The 21,792-nt window shown below is 41.2% G+C and overlaps 1 protein-coding gene across 1 annotated transcript in view; it reads right to left on the minus strand.

Annotated features, from left to right (window-relative positions):
* LOC124162706 overlaps positions 1-21,792 on the minus strand; it is a 435,651-nt gene that overhangs the window by 396,870 nt on the left and 16,989 nt on the right. The gene's annotated exons all lie outside the window — the stretch shown is intronic.

Genomic DNA, 21,792 nt, shown 5'->3' on the forward strand with positions numbered 1-21,792 from the left:
CATTGGTAATCTCAGACGATGTATAACTCCTATCTACTCGTATAGAAACTAGGTCCCTGTGACGTCACGTGGAGTGGCATCGCGTGGGCGCCAATCTGGCCGTTTTCAAATGAGGATAAAAATGGACCATTGCCATTCGTCTAAACCAGTATTTCTAAAACGAAATAATTTGTATATTATGAATACACTAATGGTGGGTAACGAATCGCAATCAATGCCTTTCGTTTTCTTTGATGAAGGAAACCACCCTATTCACTTACGCTTAAACTATGCACTTATTTATGAAACAAATTAAAAAAAATAACTTCGAACATTAACTGTATGAACTTTTTTCAACTAGTATCATTCCTGCGTATACCTGCTTGCGTAAATGACGAGTAGGTATGTCAATCCAATCCACCTTCTCCCCGATCATTTCCACCATTAACTTTTGCTGACACCTATTAATAAACTAATTTAAGTTTTTAATTTCTCCTGGTGAATACTATTGATGAATTTTTCTTGGGTTCTCAGCCGGGTTAATAGTAGTGTTTGGATTTAGGGTGCGTCGACGGCAAGGTCATTTTGCACCACTACTGTGCTATTTAATTACAATTGTTATGTATAAAGTAATCTAATGCATCTGATGTCTTCGTTGAAAGTGTACATAATTAGACTTTATTAAAAATGTTTATTTCTCTGAGAAACCGAAATGTACAGATTAAGTTGGTAGGGTGGTCTCCTAAAAGGGTTTTTAGGTCTCCCCCTAGATTATTTCGCCTTCGCGCTTCGCGGTACTTAACACAATCTAGCATGATGTGTCTAATACTTAATGGACATTTACAATCCCCACATTGGGGAGGTTCCTTCTCTTCAGTAAAGAGATACGCATGGGTCAGGGGGCTGTGCCCTATCCTCAATCGTGTAAGTACTACTTCCTCTCTCCGATTACTACGAGCTGAGGAGGGCCACGCTGCTACCGTGTCCTTGATGCCACGGAGCTTGTTATTATTTAGAATCCTCCATGACTCCCTCCATTTTCCAAATACCACGTTTCTTAGAGATGCTCGTAAGTCCTCGTGGGGAACCAGCGTTGAGACTAGAACTTCGTTATTCAGAGCTTCCTTGGCCATAGCGTCTGCTATCTCATTCCCGGCTATCCCCTCATGTCCCGGTACCCACAGAAAATGGATATTCAAACCCTTTCTCGAAAGGGTCAGCAGGAGAGAGTGTATTTCTTGCACGATCGGGTGCACGGGTGAGAAGCCAGAGATGGCTTGTAGCGAGCTCCTGGAGTCAGTGCATATCACAAAGGAGCCGCCGTGGTCATCTAGGGCTTCTAGAGCTGTCCTTATGGCATAAAGCTCCGCCGTGTACACACTGCACATCGGGTGAAGCTTTGCTCTGATGTTCCCGTGGATAGGGGAGACCACTGCACATGCACAAGCAGAGTTATCTTTCGAACCGTCAGTGTAAACGGGGGTAAGGTTGGGGTGATTCCATCGGAACATGGCAAACAAACGCTGGTACTCCGAGGGAGTTGTGGAAGACTTCGGTCGAGATCGTGAAAGAATATTCACCACCGGAGTGGGAGTAATCCAAGGGGGGTGTTCCGAGAATGAAACAGGATACACTTCAGGTAGCGTGAATTCGCATCCGCGAATAAAATCGTTAAAACGAACGCTTACTGGTCTGGTTGCTTTAGTCCTTCGGTTAAAAACATTAATAAAACGGGGTTTAAAAAGTAAACTATAACATGGGTGACTCGTCATTGCTAAAATTTTGGAAACGTAGCTACAAAGAAGCCAGGTCCTTCGGTAACATAGAGGAGGCTCGCCTGCGTCGGTATATATACTGGGAATCGGGCTGGTCCTAAACGCCCCAGTGCATAGTCGCAGACCTGCGTTGTGCACTGAATTAAGTGCTTTCAAATACGTCTCGCGTGCGGACGCATACACGAATGAGCCGTAGTCTAATTTCGACCGCACCAGTGTGCGGTAAAGTAAAATTAAGGTGGTGCGGTCTGCTCCCCAAGATGCGTGGCTTAAAAACTTTAAAATGTTTAAAGACTTCAAACAGTTTACCTTGACAGAATTAATGTGCTCCTTCCAGTTGAGTTTGTGGTCGAGGGTCATCCCCAGAAAACGGACTGATTCCACAAATGGGAGGTTTCTACCACCTAGGTGTAACGTGGGATTTACATGGACGCCCCGAGTGCGAGAAAAGTGAACGCACTTTGTTTTCTCCAAAGAGAAAAGGAAGCCGTTATTTTGGGTCCATTTGTGAAGTTTATTGATGGTGAGTTGCGCCATACGCGATGCATTCACGACCCTAGATGATCTGCAGAAAATCGCGAGATCATCCACAAACAGTGACCCTAACACTGGCTCCTTGATGCAGTGAGCTATGTCGTTGATCGCAATAGCGAACAACGTCACGCTCAGAACCGAGCCTTGGGGAACTCCGTTGTCAAGAGGGTAAAAATTTGACAACAACTGTCCCGTCCTTACTTTAAAAACACGGTTGGTTAAAAAATTTTGTATAAAAATGGGCAAACAGCCTCTAAAACCCCACTCGCGTAATACGCGTAGAATCTTACGTCGCCAGACCCGGTCGTAAGCCTTCTCTAAGTCGAAAAATACACCGACTACGTGTTGGCGGAGAAGGAAGGCTTCTTGGATGAAATTTTCAATTCTGACCAAGTGGTCCATTGTGGAACGGTTCCGTCTGAATCCGCATTGTATCCTAGAGAGGAGTTTTCGACGCTCCAGCCACCAAATGAGACGTCGATTTACCATTCGCTCCATTAACTTGCACAGGCAGCTGGTGAGAGAAATCGGCCGGTAAGAATTCGGGTCAGCTCGGTCTTTTCCATGTTTTGGGATGGGGACAATGACGGACTCCCGCCAGGACGGAGGAAAATCCCCATTGGCCCAGAGCTGATTAAAAGTTTCAAGGATTTCCAGCAACGCCGATTCCGATAGATTTCGGAGGAAGGCATTGTGGATCTCGTCGGGTCCTGGGGACGTGTCGTGGGAGTCATGGATGGCAGATTTCAGCTCCCAAATGGTAAATGGCATATTGTAGTCTGCCGTTGTTTTAGGCTCCATAAAGGATATAGGGACGTTCTCGAGCCTTTTCTTGAGGATCGCAAAAGAAGGGTCATAGCATTCGTCGCTGCTCACTTTGGCGAGTAATTGGGCGAATACGTTCCCTATCGCAGCTGGAGAAGTGATAACCTTTCCTTCGACTTCTAGGAAGGATATACCTAGATAGATGCCGGGTTAATTCTTTCATATAAGCCGACGTTTCGAGAGACGACTTGTCTCCCATCTTCAAAGCCGTGTTACTCTGTGGAAGTCAAATTTCAGGCTATAAACTATACTTAAACTACAAAAGAAACTAAAACTATAAGCTAAAAATAACCTTTTTTCGATGAACTGTTTTTAATATCAAAAGTTCAAGCATTTAAAATTTTTATTAAATAAGGAACGAAAAATATTAATTCTAGATGGTTAGATTTTGGGCCTCTCTTGATAACCACTAAAAAACCGATCTAAAATAACTTATGCCGTAAGTGTGGTGACTACATCAAATGACTCTCGCTTAAAAGTTCGGAATAGAACCCATTACCACAGATAGGGATTCGAAAGCGACCAGGTACGAATAAAACAGGATTGAATAGAATGCTGGGAAAAGTAAATATCCTCACAAGGCTGACTCGAATGGGATTACACAACATCCCAGAATGGGTGATGAAAAAAAGTTTCCCTATCACGCAGGGCAAGAGAAGCGTGTTTTAAATTGATGGGAAGTGCCGCGGAGGAAGACAACGGAAGTAATATGTCAAGGAGGCGATATACGTGAAAGCGGAGAGTTTGTGAAGTGAAATGAGCAGGCCAGCTGGGGAGCAGAGACGCGGTCGGAACTAACCTATTTCCAGCAAATACCTTCGGGTGATTTCTTCGCACAATAATAATATACGCACGTCTCTTTCTGTACGGCATCCCAAATGAAAAAGAAAGATATTTATAAAGGCGAGTTCGCGACTCGCGACGCAAAACAAATGCTTGTAGATCGTGTAATTGAAAAAATATACCTCCATCACAGACGAAAATCATCAAGGTTACAAAGGAAAAAATAGGGCACATATGATGTGAATAAATTATCCTCACATATTTTATCATTTCATATATTTTCTAGTATCGTATCATCGTTTCCATCGAAAAAACGTAATTTTACTTCGATTTCAGCATTCATTCCAAAATAATTCGAAGTAGAACCTGCATTTCATTCGTATGATGAACAAACACTTTTTTGCCGAACAGACAAATATATTCTACCTGTAACCAAGATTTTTTCTCTGCTTATAAAATTACTGATATAAGAGATATTGTAAAAACTTGGATTTACTAACGCAATATCCGGAAATTATAACTGGGAAAGCCTATATTTTATTACCATCAGTCGATGAAGTATGGTGATAAGATTACATTACTGAATTATCATATACATAAGTTGATTTGATTCATTCCATAGCGTATGCTTAGTTTCTAGAACTAACCTTCCTAACATGGTGAGGTAGTACCAGCTTTCGTTAACAAGATAAAAGGATATAATCGAAGCGGTAGCGGAAATAAAGTAGGTGGAATGCAAACATCCGCCTTCTTATCGAAACATTACTGAAAGGATAACAATGCAAATATTAGGACTCCCTGGCGTAAGCGGAAGCTTCGCAAACCTGATTTTGTATGTGACTGAGACCTACGCGGTAACTTGTTCCTTAGAACAAATCTGTTAGGTGAGTGCGAGATTTTTTTGTTTCATGGTGGTTTAGCTTAATTTTCGTGCATTACCCCACTGTCAGCTTTGTAACATCCCACCCCCCACCTTTGCCCAGCAAAGAGTACGGCCTTGGGGAATTTATTTTCTTTCAATCACTACTACTGTCTTAATTTCATAGTATGTTATTGAGCTTTTTTTATTTAATTAGTTGATAAATAGTACCACCGACATAACCCATGAGCGCCGCGCCGACGTAAATTTAGGGAATACTGGAACAAGTCCAGGGAAAGGAAAATAGCATTTCCTCAGAGGAGCACTTGCACTTCAATCACACTCGCGGACTCTAAACGGTTCTGGCATAGGAGAGTTGACGGTTTTTCCAAACATCAGTAAGTGATTTGAACGTATAAAATCGTTTCAGGCTTAATTTTGTGGAATAATGCTATATCAATGATTAAAGCACGAGTGGTAATATCCACACTATTTTATTTATCACTTAACGGACCATGGTTTCGACACTTGGTGACATTTTCAAGGATGACGTGAGTGAATCCCGAGAAAAGTTTACCCACAAGTGATTTGAAGTTTCCTAACATTAGTGAAGAGATAAGAACATGATTTATTACCTACAACGCTGAGAAGACTTGAAGGGATATCGAACCATTTATCCATCTAAAACCTTAAGTACAAGGGAATTTATTCATTTCTCTTCTTTTTTAGAAACCTTGAGAAACGGACATGAACATTTTCACTCGGTTGAGTACACACACACGATAACGTCAGTACCCCAGGCGAGCAACGAACTTCCGCTCTCAAGAACGCTACTAGGTTTGTGGAGCGTCAGAATGCCGAGGAAGTCACGATCTCGATAAAAAAAAATAATAATAATAAGCACAAAAAAGGGACAAAAAATCACCAGCAAATCGTCATCAGGGCGAAGACACTGGGCAAAGAGAGCCACGCGAGCAAACAGCAAATCGACCAAAGCTCTCTCTTCGCGAGCGAATTAAGCCACGCAATGCGACAGATGGCCACCGACAGAGGAAGAGAAAAGGCGATTTGGAGCCAAATGTTGCGGGAGAGTAGTGAAAAAGATAAGCTAGTGGGGGGGGGGGGGAAGAGCTACAATACATGACGGCGCAGAGGGGGACAGTAAGGTCCGTGCGATATCCTTACGTTCACGCCGCCACGGAGTGGTCCCAAATCCAAAAAGGCTGGCGAAGAGTCTGACTTCCAGATTTTAACTAGGATATATTACACACTGAATTATTTAAAAAATGTTGAATGTGTAATGCCTAATTAGTAACTTCAATGATCCAACAGACGTATGAAAACTCGTGGTTATTTAGGCACGTCGGGAGCAAAATAAGTCGAGTTGGTATGGTCCAAGTTAGAAAAAATACAACTTATAACAAGATTTATTTAGTCGAGATTATACGGAAGGAATGCTGCTTTCAAAGATTTCCATTTACAGAGTACTAAACCACCCCAAAAATTGGAGCGGTGCAGCACTCCGTCCGTCGGATGGGACGTTAAGCCGTTGTCCCCTTAGCGCCTCTCGTTAGGAGTAAGACTAATGTCGACTCTGAGTTTCTCTCTTTCCGAGCGAGTGCGAGCGCATGTATCGAAATTTGTTTATTATGTTTGGGACAACAAATCCGAAAATAAAAAAACTTAAACTGTATTTGTTTTCATTTAAACCATATTCAAACCAACCAAATTTTTCATCTGCATAGGATACCTGTCATTTGACACGTCATTAATCTTTTACTGATAGAGATTACAATGAAAGAAATTTAAGAAACCACACGTCTTTGCTCTATCCGAGTACTATCTGGGCCCAGGTAAACACTGAGGGAAAGCTGCCCATTTTACGATTACTAACAATAAGTTAAGAGAAGGCAGGAGTGTAAGTAATAAGCATAGCACGCTGAGAGCCAATGATTCAATCCTATAAATAGGAGGATCTTATTAGAGTGCTATGCACCCCTAACTGTTGATTTATTTTCCACATTAGTTTATTGATTATTAGCTTATCATGTATCACAATAATTGTGCATACACTAGTGAAGGTGAAATTAAAAAGAAAAATCCACAAAAAACACAAATGGATGAAACTAAATAAATTGGCGCAAAAAAGAATTGTGCGTGGCATGAGGTGGTCATAAAATTACATGGTGCCTGGCAATATTGAAAATGATAAAAAATAAACCCCAAATACCAAAATATCAACATCCTAAAGAAAGAGGAACAGCATTGCGTGGTAGGCAGAAAAATTGCAGCTATGGCAGAGGCGCGAGTTTACAAATTTTACCAAACATGTATAAGCGTATTGCGCCGTGCGGAACAATGCGCAACCTTCCATCACCATAACATGGGGAGGTACACAAGGAATAACCACGCGACACCAACTCAGCATCGAACAACGCTGTCGATATTACGAACACGTCGCTCAAGGGAAATGGGAAATTTCGTACTCAAATAGAAGAGGAATAAGAGGGATGAGAAAATCCAACAAAACATCACGCAAGGGAGACCTTCGCAGAGAAAATGAAAACGCTGGGAAAACGGAATCAATTACTGGAAGTGGGCGGGGAGGGGGGAATGAGGTTTTTCTTTTTCTTTTTCGAAGGGCGAGTTGTGCTATGAGTGAGAAAATGGAAGGGAGACATCTCGGCTTTCCCGCGCCGGAAGATGGCCCCGCAGTTGCCGGCGGAATCGGGGCCAAGTGGTGGGCGGGCGAGGATGATGGCAATATAGAGAGGAGGGCGAGGGATAATCAATCGGAAATGGAATAAGATGGGCACGGGAGAGGAGGTGGGATGGATAGATAGATGGGAGCGAAGGAGGGCGTGGCGACAGGAGAAGAGGGCGACGCCTGGCCAATTGCGTGACACGGCTCCCTCTTCTTCAGGGTACCTTGCCGCTGATCCGAAAGATCCGAGGAAACCATAGAGATAAAGGGCATACAGCAGGTAAGATAGTCAAAAATATTTCCCAAAAAATTTATAATAAAAAATATAGAAAATTGAATAATTATGCTGGTGGGGAAAATTCAAGGCTAAGCTGATGAAGATGAAATAATTTGCAATGCCTATATTCAGAGCCGGATTTAGGGGTGGCAGGGCACGGGGACAACTGCCCTCCCCCCACACCCTAAAACAAATAGACAAGGTTTTTAAAACTTTTATCATTACGTTCGTTGTTTGTATATTGCGGAACCTTAATCATTTAATTTCGTATTAATAATTCATGGTGAAACACAGTATTTACACCGTCATTATCAAGACTAACTAGCTCAGCTAGTCTTGATAATGACGGTGTAAACGTCGAAACTAGTAGACTGTTAAAATTAAAGTTTGTGGAATAGAACTGTGTTTTGTTTCACCATGAATATTTCATCGTTCCACGAAGTAACGCCCAAATCAGTTGATTTTATTCGTATTAATAACTTTCATACTAAAATAAAAAGAATATTTCGCATATTGTTGCATGTTGTTTCTAATCATAAATATAACAAGATCGTATGCCTTCTAAGCCCTAGAGCTCCTCAGAAAAAAATCTGGATCCGCCCTTCCTTATATTCTAGGATTTTATCACTCCGATGGATTTTTTTTCCTGTAACTACAGGAAAATCAACGTAAACGACGATTTTAACAGAACTATGATTTTTTATCACAATCGAAATAATATTTAAAAATTTACACTGATACTATAATAAAAAATTGAATCTCTATTTTCTTATGTTACCCAAGCTCTTGAAGGTCGAAATAATGTGCAATGCCTATATTCTAGGATTTTGTTGCCATAATGGAATTTATTTTCTTCCATAGTATTGGAAAAATCAATGTGAATGATAAAATGTGCAGAGATAGGATTTCTTATCCATAGATGGGGATGAAGCGCGATATTTGAAAATAAGCATGGAAATGCTGAATAAAAACTTTTTGGCTATGTCGCCGCGTCAATTGACATAGCCCAAAAATGTGTATTCAACATGACGAGTACCCGCAAAAGCTTTAACGAAGAAGCATATAAATTTTAAAAATGACTATACACTGTTGAAATTGAGTGCGGCGTACGTATGTATGTATCGTTCCCCGCATATATGTGCGGTGTATTTAACGTAATTCTCTACCTGATATCCCTACTACTGTGTCAGTTTTCCTCTAATGTGCTGCCCAAACCACGTGAAGCCAAAATATTTAACATACGAAGCAGAGGCCAAAAGACGCTCCAACGCATCCTTATGCTTCGCTCGTAGAATAGGGTAATTTCCTTTAGCAAAGAAAACGAAAATAATTTTATTTTGATTCGTTACCTACCATTAGTGTATTCATAATATGAAAATTATTTGTTTTTAGAAATCCCAGTTTAGACGAATGCTTATGGTCAATTTAATCAATAAAAAGTGTGCAGAATTTATTTTAGATTACCCTCAAAGTTCGACAAAGTAAACTCGCGAGCCACCCAATCAATATGTACAGGGCTCGCGAAAACTAAAATTGACAAGAGTAAATATAACAAGAAAGACTCGAGGATAAAAACATGGATGGAAGCTTGTGATCAATCATCCTAGCTAGAACAGCGACTCGCCCATTGCATTTCGCAACTGCAAATGTTATGTAGACTGTTACTACCGAATAGAAACCAACTTTCATTACGAACACGTACATATACACATTTTATGACATTTCCCTCACTTTATTGCCCTTCCGTGACAAGCCTCAAGGTCGAAGCGAGGAACCAAATTCATCAACGCGATCCGGACGGGAGGATATATACAACACTCCCCCTGAGGCTGAGGATACGTCACAGATGTGGAAAAATACGACCGTTAGATAAAGGTATTCCATTTCTACGATGAGTTACGAGGAAGATAATGGATGAGCTCGTATTTTATCAGGGAAAAAACAAACTTAATGGAAACTCCTGCAGAGCAAGCATAGTCCATTAGTTCCCCGCATAATTTACGCCAAAAAAATTAATGCAAGACGAAACTAAGCCCAGAATGCGTGAATAAACACGGAGTGTAAGTATCATTTCCAAAGCCGGACACGAATAATTTCACGGAAAAGAGTCGGTCCAGAAATATTAGAAAGTCTTCCAAACCTTTTTCCAAAGTAGGTATCATTCTTTACGTTTACATAAAAAGTACGATCAAGTACCAGTTACATATTAAGCCATGAAGAGTTGACCAAATGCCATGACTAAACTTCAGCTGAAAAGATATAACGTAACTATTTCTCATCATAAATATTTCGAACGCAAGAGCAAAACACGCAACCGTTTGACAATAATGATGTCACAATTTTTCACGAAGCAACACACCTTTGTTTAATCACAAAAAAATCTTCTGGTGTAGACTGATTCACCCTCCCAACCCGGGAATATCAGAGGTGCGATATCACAGTTGTCACGGAGTTTTTGAAATGACTATTCGATTGTATCGAAGATATTTCCGATGAAAAAGAAATTTTGTCCTAAATCGTCCTCACGACACCACTAAGGACGAGAACCTAGGTGATTGTCAGCCAAATTCCTCTTCTCTAATTTCCTTATTTACACTGCAATCCAAAACTTAGTTCCCTTCTTAACAAAACATACCAACAATTCTCATTTTTTCCCTCGAATTCGCACTTTCACTAACATATTTTCGCGCAGCAGGCATGTTCAAAGCTGTTCGCGGTGAGCTTTGACTGAACCCAACTGATTTAAGGATTATTAATCATAGAAGAAGCGATATTAAATCGAAAACAATGAAGCTCCATAATATTAAAGAACTATCAGCCTGCATCAAATTTTATATATGCCCTTACATCAAGTATTAGCGAGGCTTTTCAGAAGTTATCAAGTAACACGTTATTTTACTGGCGAAATGGCGCTATGACAACATGATCAATATGATATAAATCAACAAATAGCGACAACTAAAATTCCTAAGGGCCATTATGAAGAAAATTTATGAAAGATATATTAAAGGTCTGCTCATCTCATGAATCGACGGCAATGTCAAACTTGTGAATTTACAAAAGAGTTTAATTGTTTTAACAAGTTTACTATGGCTAAGTCAGGGATGAGCCTAACCACTTTCCTCGCCTGTTCGCCACGAACCAACCTTCGGTATGAAGCAGTAAGTGAAGGAAAGTTAAAGCATCAACTTTCGTGGATATCAATGGTTTATCGGCACTTCCAAAACATTATACCTGGAGTGATCGAATAAGATAGAACGCGTGTACGTATGCGGGTTCCATCATGACCTTACCATGTCCTAGAAATCACGTTTCACGCTCCTTCACAATCGATCATCGCTCTAAAACCGACTCATCGCATTGATACTTAATGCGATCAACAATGAGTCAGCGGAATTTGTCGCAGGGATGAGCGAACGGAAACATTTCAAAATCCATGGAGGGTAAAAGGAAAACGTAGAGACGAACAAGAACGATAGCAGAGACGCGTGCTTTGAGAGGAATGTGGGAAGCATGACTCCTAACAGCAGAATGTGCAATGCGACGACAGAGTTGCTTTGCAATTAGAGCTTACAAGGCGTCAGCTATGAGACACGCCTGATGATGCGGCGACAAAGATATCCGATTCAACCGGTGCGAATGAAACAATGCCTTTATAACTCAATTCGCCGCTCATAGGCTACTAATCTACTCAACACGTGCCCAGCATTCCTTGAGAATTAGTTTAGTTCGCAACCAGGTTTTATGACAATGTTGTTCTTTTCTAGAGTATCTAGTTATAGAGCTCAAGGCTTGACGGAAGCAGTTAAATTAGGTATTAAATCAGCATTCGAAAAAAAGCATAAAATAAAAAAGATTAGCAACGCTACCCCTGTACAGTGTGCAGTTCATAGAAAATACAATTTCAAACACATTTATGAATTTAAAATAGGCTGCTCATTAATAGGATCATTCGATGTGAAAAATCAATATACGTCACATGAGGAAAACTTCAAAAAAGGTATATTTCTTACAGTCAACACACTACACAATGCCTGCATTTCAAGGCAAGCGAGTTTCCTATGGGCAGTACCGAAAGAAAAACCGGCAAGATAGCCATTGAATGATAACATAAAAAAGTGGGTTACATAAGAGAAACCCTGAGAAAGGAAGAACACCCAACAGCACAAAAGGTGAAAGGATCCTTATTACTAGGCAAATAGTGTGGGATTGTTGGAGAGCTTCGGATGCAGGACTCCAAGGGCAGCCCGGAAGCCAAGCGATCCCCTCCAAATTGACGACAACAAAGGAAAGCTGAGCAATGGCAGAGGACCGAAAGGAGAAGAGATGCCGTGAAGGTAAGGACGGAAAAGCCTTTGGCTTAGCAGTGAGTGAGGTGGGCAATCACTCAGGCGACGCAACAATGGCCACCTGCAACGCTGTGTAGGTGAGCCGACCCCCGCCGCAATGAATAGTCTTTCGCCGACGAATAGGAACTTGGGCGTACTGAGGCCGGCGGATCGGACGCACCCGGCATAGGAGAGTAGACCACTCCAATTCCAATGCCTACGTGAGAGCCGTGCGAATTCAACCCAACCCTTTCGATTCGCGAGATAAAATCACTGGGCGAGGTTGGGAGTGGACACTGATAGGCCGGTTAGACCAACAAAGGCGCAGCGGAGAGCGCATCAGGGTGAAGCACATTATTGCAGTAAACAGATTTACCGGCACGACATCACCTGAAATGATAACGCGGCATTCCCACAAAAGTGTATTAACTTTAGGACCATGTTTCGAAACGATGTATTTCTGATAGTGGGAATGGAAAAGGTGTCAAAAATTGAAAAAATATACACAAACTTTCATAGCTTTCAAATTCATTAAAACGTGATTTACTACCGCCGGTGAAAATATCAAAGAAGATTCGTTAGAACGAACTGATAAGATATACATATATGAAACTTATATATTATTTCATAGGCTTGGGATCACAAGAAATTACTATCACTGCCTACAATATAATGGAGAATATTGACTTGGAGTTGGAATATGATGAGTTCAATAATTTAGGGCAATGAATAAAACAAAGAATAAGTATTCTTGCCGCATAAACATACAAGCAAATTATAACCAAATTCAACTGACATAGACAATTAACGAGCAGGAAGATTTACTTTATGATCATATCCAATGGTAAAACTAGAAAATGTTTAATTCCTCATTGACCAGTGAGCAAATGATAACCAAATCGATCTAAGACAGACAATGAACCACCAGGATGAATTACTACACGTATACCCACTGGTAACAACTAGAAAATTTAAATCGATAATTCCAATTACATTGAAAATTTTAGGAATAGAAAGATGGCTATAAATAATCTCTATCGTAACAGGCTCAACTTTGTGGAGGTTCATTCTAATAAATAAAAGCGAACAAACTATGTATATTTGATTTATACTATGGATTTATACATAGTTTATTCGCTTTTATTTATTATGGCTATAAATGATTTGTCACTAGTATATTCCAGGCGATTTTCGCATAAAATGCCAGAACTTCCCTTCCATGGAGAAATTAACTGTCGATTCGAATTCACAGAGGAGCAGGGTAATCGACTATCTGGGAGGAAACATCAACTTAATTTGCAATGCTGAATCATCCATGTCGTCAGATTCAAAGATGGATTAGGCAGAAATGAAACATTCCAGAACAATGTCTATAGAAATCATGGCACTTGGGTTTGAAGAGTTTTTGCAGTCGTTATACCATCCCTTCGTTGCAATTTTGATGCAACTATTCTTCGCGAAGTCCAAATAAATCATGGGAATACCCAGTTGCCACCATAACTCACCATTTGTGCAAAGTTTCAAGATTTTTCGACTGTACTCCCATTAAAAGTTTCGAATCTCATCTCATCAAACCCTTGAGGGCCATTCCGTCCTGTATTAGCCTCACTGACTTCTCTCATCCTCCTTCCTCAGTGTCCACGTTTCCGCACCGTAGAGAGCTACACTCCAGATCAAACTCTTCACTAACCTTTTCTTTGAACTCTTACATAACGATCCCCTCAGAAGCTCCTTCCTGTTCATGAACGCCTCTTTCGCTAATGCAATTCGCTTCCTGATGCCCTTACTACCATATCCGTTTTCCTCAAATGTGCTGCCTAAACAGTTGAATTGCTGTACCTGCTCAAGTTTTCCCCCACCTATCATCATCTTGAGTCTCACATTCCTCGATCGCTATGCTTTTCAAAACCGCATTACCTTAGCTTTCTTTTACAGGCCATAGGACACTGAAATGCATTGGGCTGCAACGGGTGGATTCATTCATCAGGGATACCGATGGAGATGCTGCGGTAAATGCATTGGACCGGGGTAGGTGGGTATCCGCGGGGGCGGACCCTGAAACCACCCAGCGTGTTCCGCCTCCACACCCCGCCAAGTTCAAGAGCGTCCTCGGAGCGAGAGAGAGAGCAGGGAGGTGCACCTGATCGATCACGGATTCCTCCACACCCACACACGGCGACGTGGGCGATATTGGAGAGGGAGGAACGACAGCATCCCAACAAGAAAACTTTAATACCCCCTAAGGTGGCCTGCATGAATTTCACACACGGGAAACACGACTCTAAATCGAGAAACGAAAGCGGCTTTCATTTCTTTAACTTCAAAGGTAGTGCTCCATGTGCTTACAAGGTTTAAAGGAATTTATTCGGAGATAAGTGGACGTGATGATGAGTTAATCTTTTGAAAATTGTAATTTTTGGATACATTCAAAGATTGTTTAATTCATATTTTGGTAACCAAGGGTGACGAAAACTAATCGTCATCAATAAACAGTTCCACGCTTTTCGGATAATGAAAGAATAAAATTTGTTAGGTACACTAATATGTTTGAAAAAAGTACGACCCGGGTTTCATAACATAGTCCTGTTATGAAACCCGGGTCGAGCTTTTCCAGATACATTAGTGAACCTAACTACGTTTATTCTTTCACTTTCCATAATGGAAAAGTTTCCCAAACTTAATCCTGAAATCATCATTTATATCTACGATTTTCTTCCATAATGCAATTGAGACTACGAGGAGTGTTCAGAAAATAACGGGAACTAACTTTTTTAATGCCTCGCGAGTTTTTTCAATTGTAAATATTTTCATATATTGGCATTCATGCCCCTGAACTACGATAAAATTTTCAGCTGCATTCATTGATTACTTGGTCTGATATAATATCTTGGTTTGAAATATTTTTTCAAAATACAAAATCCCCGTTATTTTCTGAACACATTTCGTACGATTGCCTTCATGCTGTGCAAATCAGGGATATTATTACATCTAATATCAATGCAACTAAACTACTTTACTTTTTAAGAGTCATCAATATCTAAAAATGATCTAAGCGAATCAAATATCAAGGTATAAGATTCGACAGTCCCCCAGGCACTACTACGTAGCATATGCTAAACATTAACGACTACAATCAGCAATACTTTTTCCTCAAATGAATATTCTACTATTTGCCATAGTTTCCAGAAATCCGATCCAGCCTAACAATCGGCTTTGCCAATGCACTCGAGTTCTTTCTGTAAAAAATGAAAATGGAACAATAAAGGTACTCTTTTTTAATGTAAAATAAAAAATCAGTAAATCAGGATGCAAAGAGCAAAAAACCTAAGCAGCTCATCCCCAAAACGACTCTTCCAATCAAACAAAATACCGAGGAACTGAGAGAACCGCATTCATTATCCCTAAACTTATCTTCGTACACGAGAAAATTTCGTCAACAATGATGATGCATGAAAAGTAGACTACTCCGAATACGAATGAAAAGGGGTATAAGCTTGAGGTATACAAGTTAGAAAACCAAAACAATATGAGATCATACGAGACATGCAGAATACGCCTTAGATGCAAATTGATGCATCCATTTTCCACATTTTTTTTCGTTAGCGTACTATATTACTCGAGATTATAATACGGAATAAATTTGCACCCCCGATCAACCCTAAAGAGAGTTCATCGACGCCAACGAGAAGAGTAGAAGAAGAGAATGCTCCTTCATCCTGATGATACACTCACGTTGCAGTACACCTTCAAAGAGTGTCGGGGATTAACGAGACCCCTCTGTTTTGCATGCATTAATATGTGGCAGACATGTTGAGTATGCGGGAGAAATGGCACTCGAGACAATTTGGAGGTAGGAGTCCAAAAGTTTATAACATCCAAATTCAAGAGGCAATAACAGCTTAAGGGCGATAGGAAGCGATGTTAAGCAGGAAATATTAACAGAGCAACCAATGACGATTTAGCGATGGCAGTTCTAATTCCGCTCACGAAAAAGAGGGAAACTTTACAATGGAACAAATAGCCTAATATGTACCTCGAAAACGATACCGAGAATTATAAACATACGAATGGAGGAGAAAGAAAACGAATATTTCAGGAACGATCAGTTTAGTTTCAGAATAAGGAAGTCAACCTGTGATGCAAGGGCGTTAATGAGGTCCATAGAGGAGAAGAACCTAGACTGTAACCAGGACGTGTATGCATGCTTCGTGAATTTTGAGAAAGCAGAGGTTAATAATGGAAGGGTGACGGCTGGAGTATTTCCTAGATACTCTATACAATCCTAAATTAACCTGTAGAATACCTTAATAAGAATAAACATTAAAATAACGTCACAGAGTCGTCACCCGCTAGCCTAGAATGATTCATGTTGATTAATTTATTTTCATCGCCCCAAAAACAGCACTTGTTGGCCTATATTTCATAGAGGGTTAACAACAATTAATATGGGACAACCCCAATGTCAAGTATGAAATCGTTTCAGGCTTCATTTTGTGGAAGTTCGATATATCCATGATAAAAACACAAATAGTAATTTCCACACTTTAATTCCAAATTCGACTACCGACCACAATTTCAACATATTATGCAAATGACATAATACAAGAATTGCCATGAGAAAAATTTACCCTGGACCGGGAAACGAACCACGGACCTTTGGCTTTCCGGGTCACTACGCAGACCACTACGCTATCCAGGTTCTTTAATTCCCATGTCAATTATAACTGGCATTACCTTATTATGGCAATTATTAAAGAACCTGGATAGCGTAGTGGTCTGCTCAGTGGCCCGGAAAGCCAAAGGTCCGTGGTTCGATTCCCGACCTAGGGGAATTTTTTCTCATGGCAATTCTTGTATATTTCACCGCCGTTCACGCGGAGGGGTTAGAAATATTACAAATGACATAATATTTCGAAACCATGGTCGGTGGTATAGTTTTGAATTAAAGTATGGAAATCAACATTTGTAACTTTATCCTGGATACAATACCCTGGTTAGGGGTTTCCTACTGAGGCGGGATTCGAACCCGCAACCTTTACGCTGGCAGACAAGCACAGTATGCCGCTACCACCTACACCGGCCATGTTAGTAACAGCACGAGGCGCGAGAGAACCCGATTCAAATATCGGTGACGGCAAAACTTTTTTCCTCAGGTGAATTTTCTCACCCCTATTAAAAACATTATACACAAAGGCGGAGAGGTGTTGCTGATGGAGCTAAGAGTGGCAGGCCTTATCCTCAGCTTAACAACGTAAACCAGCGAGAGAACGTTACAACCAGTGTTCCCACTTTCATCTGACCTTGCTCTGACTAATGACAGTAATAAAACGAGAAGGCGTCCTGAATCACTGAACGTAATACGGCACCGCTTAAACGTACTCTAATTTTTGGCCAACGATACGATCGTTAACTCGCGACTACACACCAACGCTGACGCTTTACCTGTTCGAGTCATTCGCATTCACCACTCGAAATCGGATAATTGCGAACTCGAGGCGGCGGCGCCGAAGTGCTCAAGAGATCCACTCACCAAGAGATGCGTGGTTGCCACACATGTTTAACCGAACGCCACTATTCACTCCGCATACTTAATTCATGACGATCAAGGCATTTCGGCCCCCGGACGAGGAAAAAAAATCCACGTCCGCCGAGCGACGACTTCATTTTTTTACACGTACCCTCCTCTTTCGCTTTCTTGCAGTCGAGACGAGTCCACTTGAGAGGTGAGTCTACTCTTCTCACGGGAGGAAAATAAAAAGGACACGATGAGGAAAAAAAACAAAGGCAAAGATCTTTTAATGCGCTCTCAACCGTCTCCGCTTAGGGGCCGATCTAATTCGCCACTCTTGCACGCTCTCGTCCAGGCTTTGAACCCCACCACTTGGGGGAGCGAACTACCCTGCCATGCCTGTACAGACCTCGCGCATCTACATCTACGAGGTACCGAACAAGCAACCACGAGGGCGTGTGGCACGTGGTGACTCCACATCAGGTTTGCAGCCAATGGGAATGCATAGAGGAAGCCAAATTCCATCCCATAGAAGGCTGATTTCTGTTGCCACTTCGGTCGCATTTTAATCGGTTTTCAAAAATATCCGCGGTGCGGTGAAGAGTGTAATTCGATCCATTTTTTCAAAACTTTGCAGCATTATGTTTGTAACTGCGAAGAATAGGATTGAAAAGTTTGATAGATTTGATGGATCACATCATTATGTATATAAATATCGGTAAACACCGCTAATTTACCTAATTTCCCGTGAAATTCGGATAATTGTCTGTCAGCGACGCTAGTGGCGACTTTTGCAAACCCATTTAAATGCGCGACGGATGGCAAAACATTTAGAGACGAACTTGAGAATCCTCTTTCTTAATAATTTACTGCATGAAGCACTCATTCTTGCCTTAATCAGAAACGCTCTCGCTTAAACACAGGCCAAGAACACAGGACAACGACATGCGGTCGACAATCGAACTAGGAGAGTGCTAATGACACGAACATGATACCATTCAAATACAACTACTAGTTAGTGATAGAAAAACGAGTAGTTATCGTAGTAACTTATCCATGCATGAGTTATAAAATGCATGCAGGTAGCTAGGAGTGATAATTACAGTAAGTTATTATTGTTACAACTGAAGTAATCTACCGGTAAAAATAGGTTTAAATGACATATTTTGATAATTCGTACCTATTCGCGCACTTAAAGTTCCTCCTTCAGTGCAGCATGAAATCTGGTTACACGATACATCAACGTATTAGAGTTCATTGGATGCAAGCATGAACAATTTTGGAGGACCAGAACGGAGCATGATCGAATTCATGGAATAAATTAAGACAGTTTCTATAACATGTCCATGCATTCATACAACTTGGTTGATTACAACGCGAATTCTCGCGTTCATAAATTTACTCAGATACTCGTACGCGTTAATATAGAAAAGTTTTTCATCTTTTGTCAACAAAATTTAGAAACAAATATTTTCTTCAGACTTATACACGAGAATTCCCTCTATAACTCTATCTGTTTACAATATCTACTTGATGCACAAAGGTTAAGAAAAAGACTTCGCTGTTTCACAAAATAAAATATATCTGGCCAGATGATGATACGCTGTATCGAAACCGGAAATATTTTATTTTGTGAAACAGCGAAGTCTTTTTCTTAACCTTTGTGCATCATGAAGGAGTTTCACCATGCTACGCCAACCACCATCGCAAATATCGACTTGGCCTAAGCCGTTCTCTTCCTGACATCCATACTGCCCCTCAGGTCCGTCATGAGCAAGCTGCCCAAAATAGTTTAATTGCACCACCTGTTCAACCTCGCTTGTGGACACGTGGAAAATATACATTGTCAATTGATATCCCTAAGATGAATAACGGTGAAAATGTAATTGAGAATCAAACTACTTAGGGTGTACCCACATTAGCAGCACCATTGTTTTAAATAATAGTGATTTAAAACAGCAATAATATCATAACTCCCTATCGGCAAGTTGTATGAGCATATAATTGGATTTTTCAGCCTCAAGTACAGCACAGCTTATAAAAGAAAGAAAAAAAAACTTTCGCACAGAACGCTTGTAAAATGCAAGCACAAACGAAAACGCGATTTACGGTGATGTTCGTAAAGCAAAGGAGAGGAGCTCCTGAATTCCACCTCTAATCATTGTTACCATAAACAAATAGAGAAAATAATAACTTTCCTGAGGGCATTCCGTAATCATTATCACCAACTTATTGAGAAAATGACGTTCATCGTAATAAAGCCGTCGTTCTTTAGAAATACGGCTTCATGAAAAAATAACTGCCAACATTTACGACAGGATAACAGCGAATGACGGGATAATGGCGTCTTTAGGGTCCCCGAAACGCTTCTAGCGGAAATATCTCTCATAAAAATGATATCTGGAACTTCGATCCCGCAAAATAAAAGGCTGTGGTCGAAGCCATTCTAGTGCTGAAAACAGTCCTCGAACTCCATGTTTTCAATTTTCATTAAAACCAGAAAATTGATGACAGAAAACGACACGGAGAAGCATTAAAAAAGCAATGCATGACATTAACTCCGTCATCAAGTCCTAAAGAAAACGAAACAGCGAGGAAACTTGGTTTTCCGCACATTTTAATTAGTCGCTTCCCCAAGCGCGTTAAAAATTTCGGAGACTGCGAACACAACACTCGACTCGAAGGGACGGAAAAAGCATAATAAAACGCGTAACCGGGAGGGATATTGGATGGGAAGCTTCGCAATCTCCGGGAATGGAAAAAAGTTTTAAAAAGGCGAGAGTTCCCGGGAAATAAATAGGCTTGCGAGAACGAACCCGCTCCGGACCGAATCCGGCAAAGATAGCTCCGGGGCGGAAAAAAATGGCTCTGCGAGAGTAAAAATCAGAATCTCTCCTCCGAAATCAGCATCTTCGTCACAACATAAGAGAATTCTCTACTCTGCCGCTAGAATTGTTGTCGCTCCGAGCGCATTAAAATCAGACTTCATAATCGCCACTCGCGGCGCTACCAGTCTTACACATCCACTTTTCAAGAGTAAATACACGGCAGTATTTTGTAACTGAGCCAATAAATCATACAAACCACACAACGCATGCGAGACGATTGTCAATTACGAAAGACGACTACCACAACGGTTAATGGCGAAAGTAACAATGGACGATACACAGCTGCCCAGTGGCGACGCCGAATAGAATGCGCGACAACGAATATAACGCATGACCCCATGTTCTAGGGCCTTCTTTAATGGAATCACCTTAAGTGGCCTTCGGAGTGACATTTACCTCCAACCAAAAGAAAAAGCTGCAGCAGAAAAATACGGCTGGGAAAGAAAAAATATATCGTTGGGAGATAAACAGAGGGAAGTGGGAGACAAGGATCGAAGACAATTGCAGAGTTAGTTAATAAACAAGAGCGGAGAAATACCTAATTGCGCTCTCCGCGAATAATTCAGCGCCAACTTAGATCGAATCAAACGAGGAAAAAGCTCGTCTTGAGGATCGATTTAAAAAAAAGAACTCGACTCTCCAGTTCGATTACATCGCGAGATCATTTCACGCGAACACACAAACACACATGAGCGCTTCGCGGCCGATTTTAATCTCTCCGGGCTGCAATCTCCGACGACCTTGCCAGAGCTCGGTAAATGGACCTCAAAATCTCACCAACCTTCACATCTCCAATGCTCTCTTCCCCCCACCGAACGCTTTCTCCTTTTCTGGAGCTCAAAAAATGTCTTAAACCCTCTCCAACAGCGGACTCCAGCGGAACTCGGTGGAAATAAAGACGTTTATCCTCAACCCCCATTCCGATTCCACCAACTCGCCCTTACACATAAATCTTGACTACCTCTCTCGCTGCTCTGAAATCCTTCTTCCCCTCCCTAATCTCCCCCTCCGCCCCCACCAATCGCACTCAGCCTCCCCCAAGGTCGCCCCTGCACTCAAGGACGTCGTCATGGCAACGAGCGAAGACACCACGCCCTCCTCCGCGTTTATCTTCGCGATTTTCCCCCGCTTAAAGACCACAACTATCATCCATTATCCGTCCCATCTTCTACCCCACCGCAAGCATTCCCATGTGGAGTCTACGCCAAACAAAAGAGCTTTTCGATTTTCGTCGCCGGAAAACAATTGCTACATGATATGAGTGCAAATAGGTAGTTCACGTCATTATTTTCATCACCTAATTGATAATAATTAATATTATAGTCTGCAGA

This window comes from Ischnura elegans, chromosome 7 (genome assembly GCF_921293095.1).
Source record: "Ischnura elegans chromosome 7, ioIscEleg1.1, whole genome shotgun sequence".
Lineage (NCBI taxonomy): Eukaryota > Metazoa > Arthropoda > Insecta > Odonata > Coenagrionidae > Ischnura > Ischnura elegans.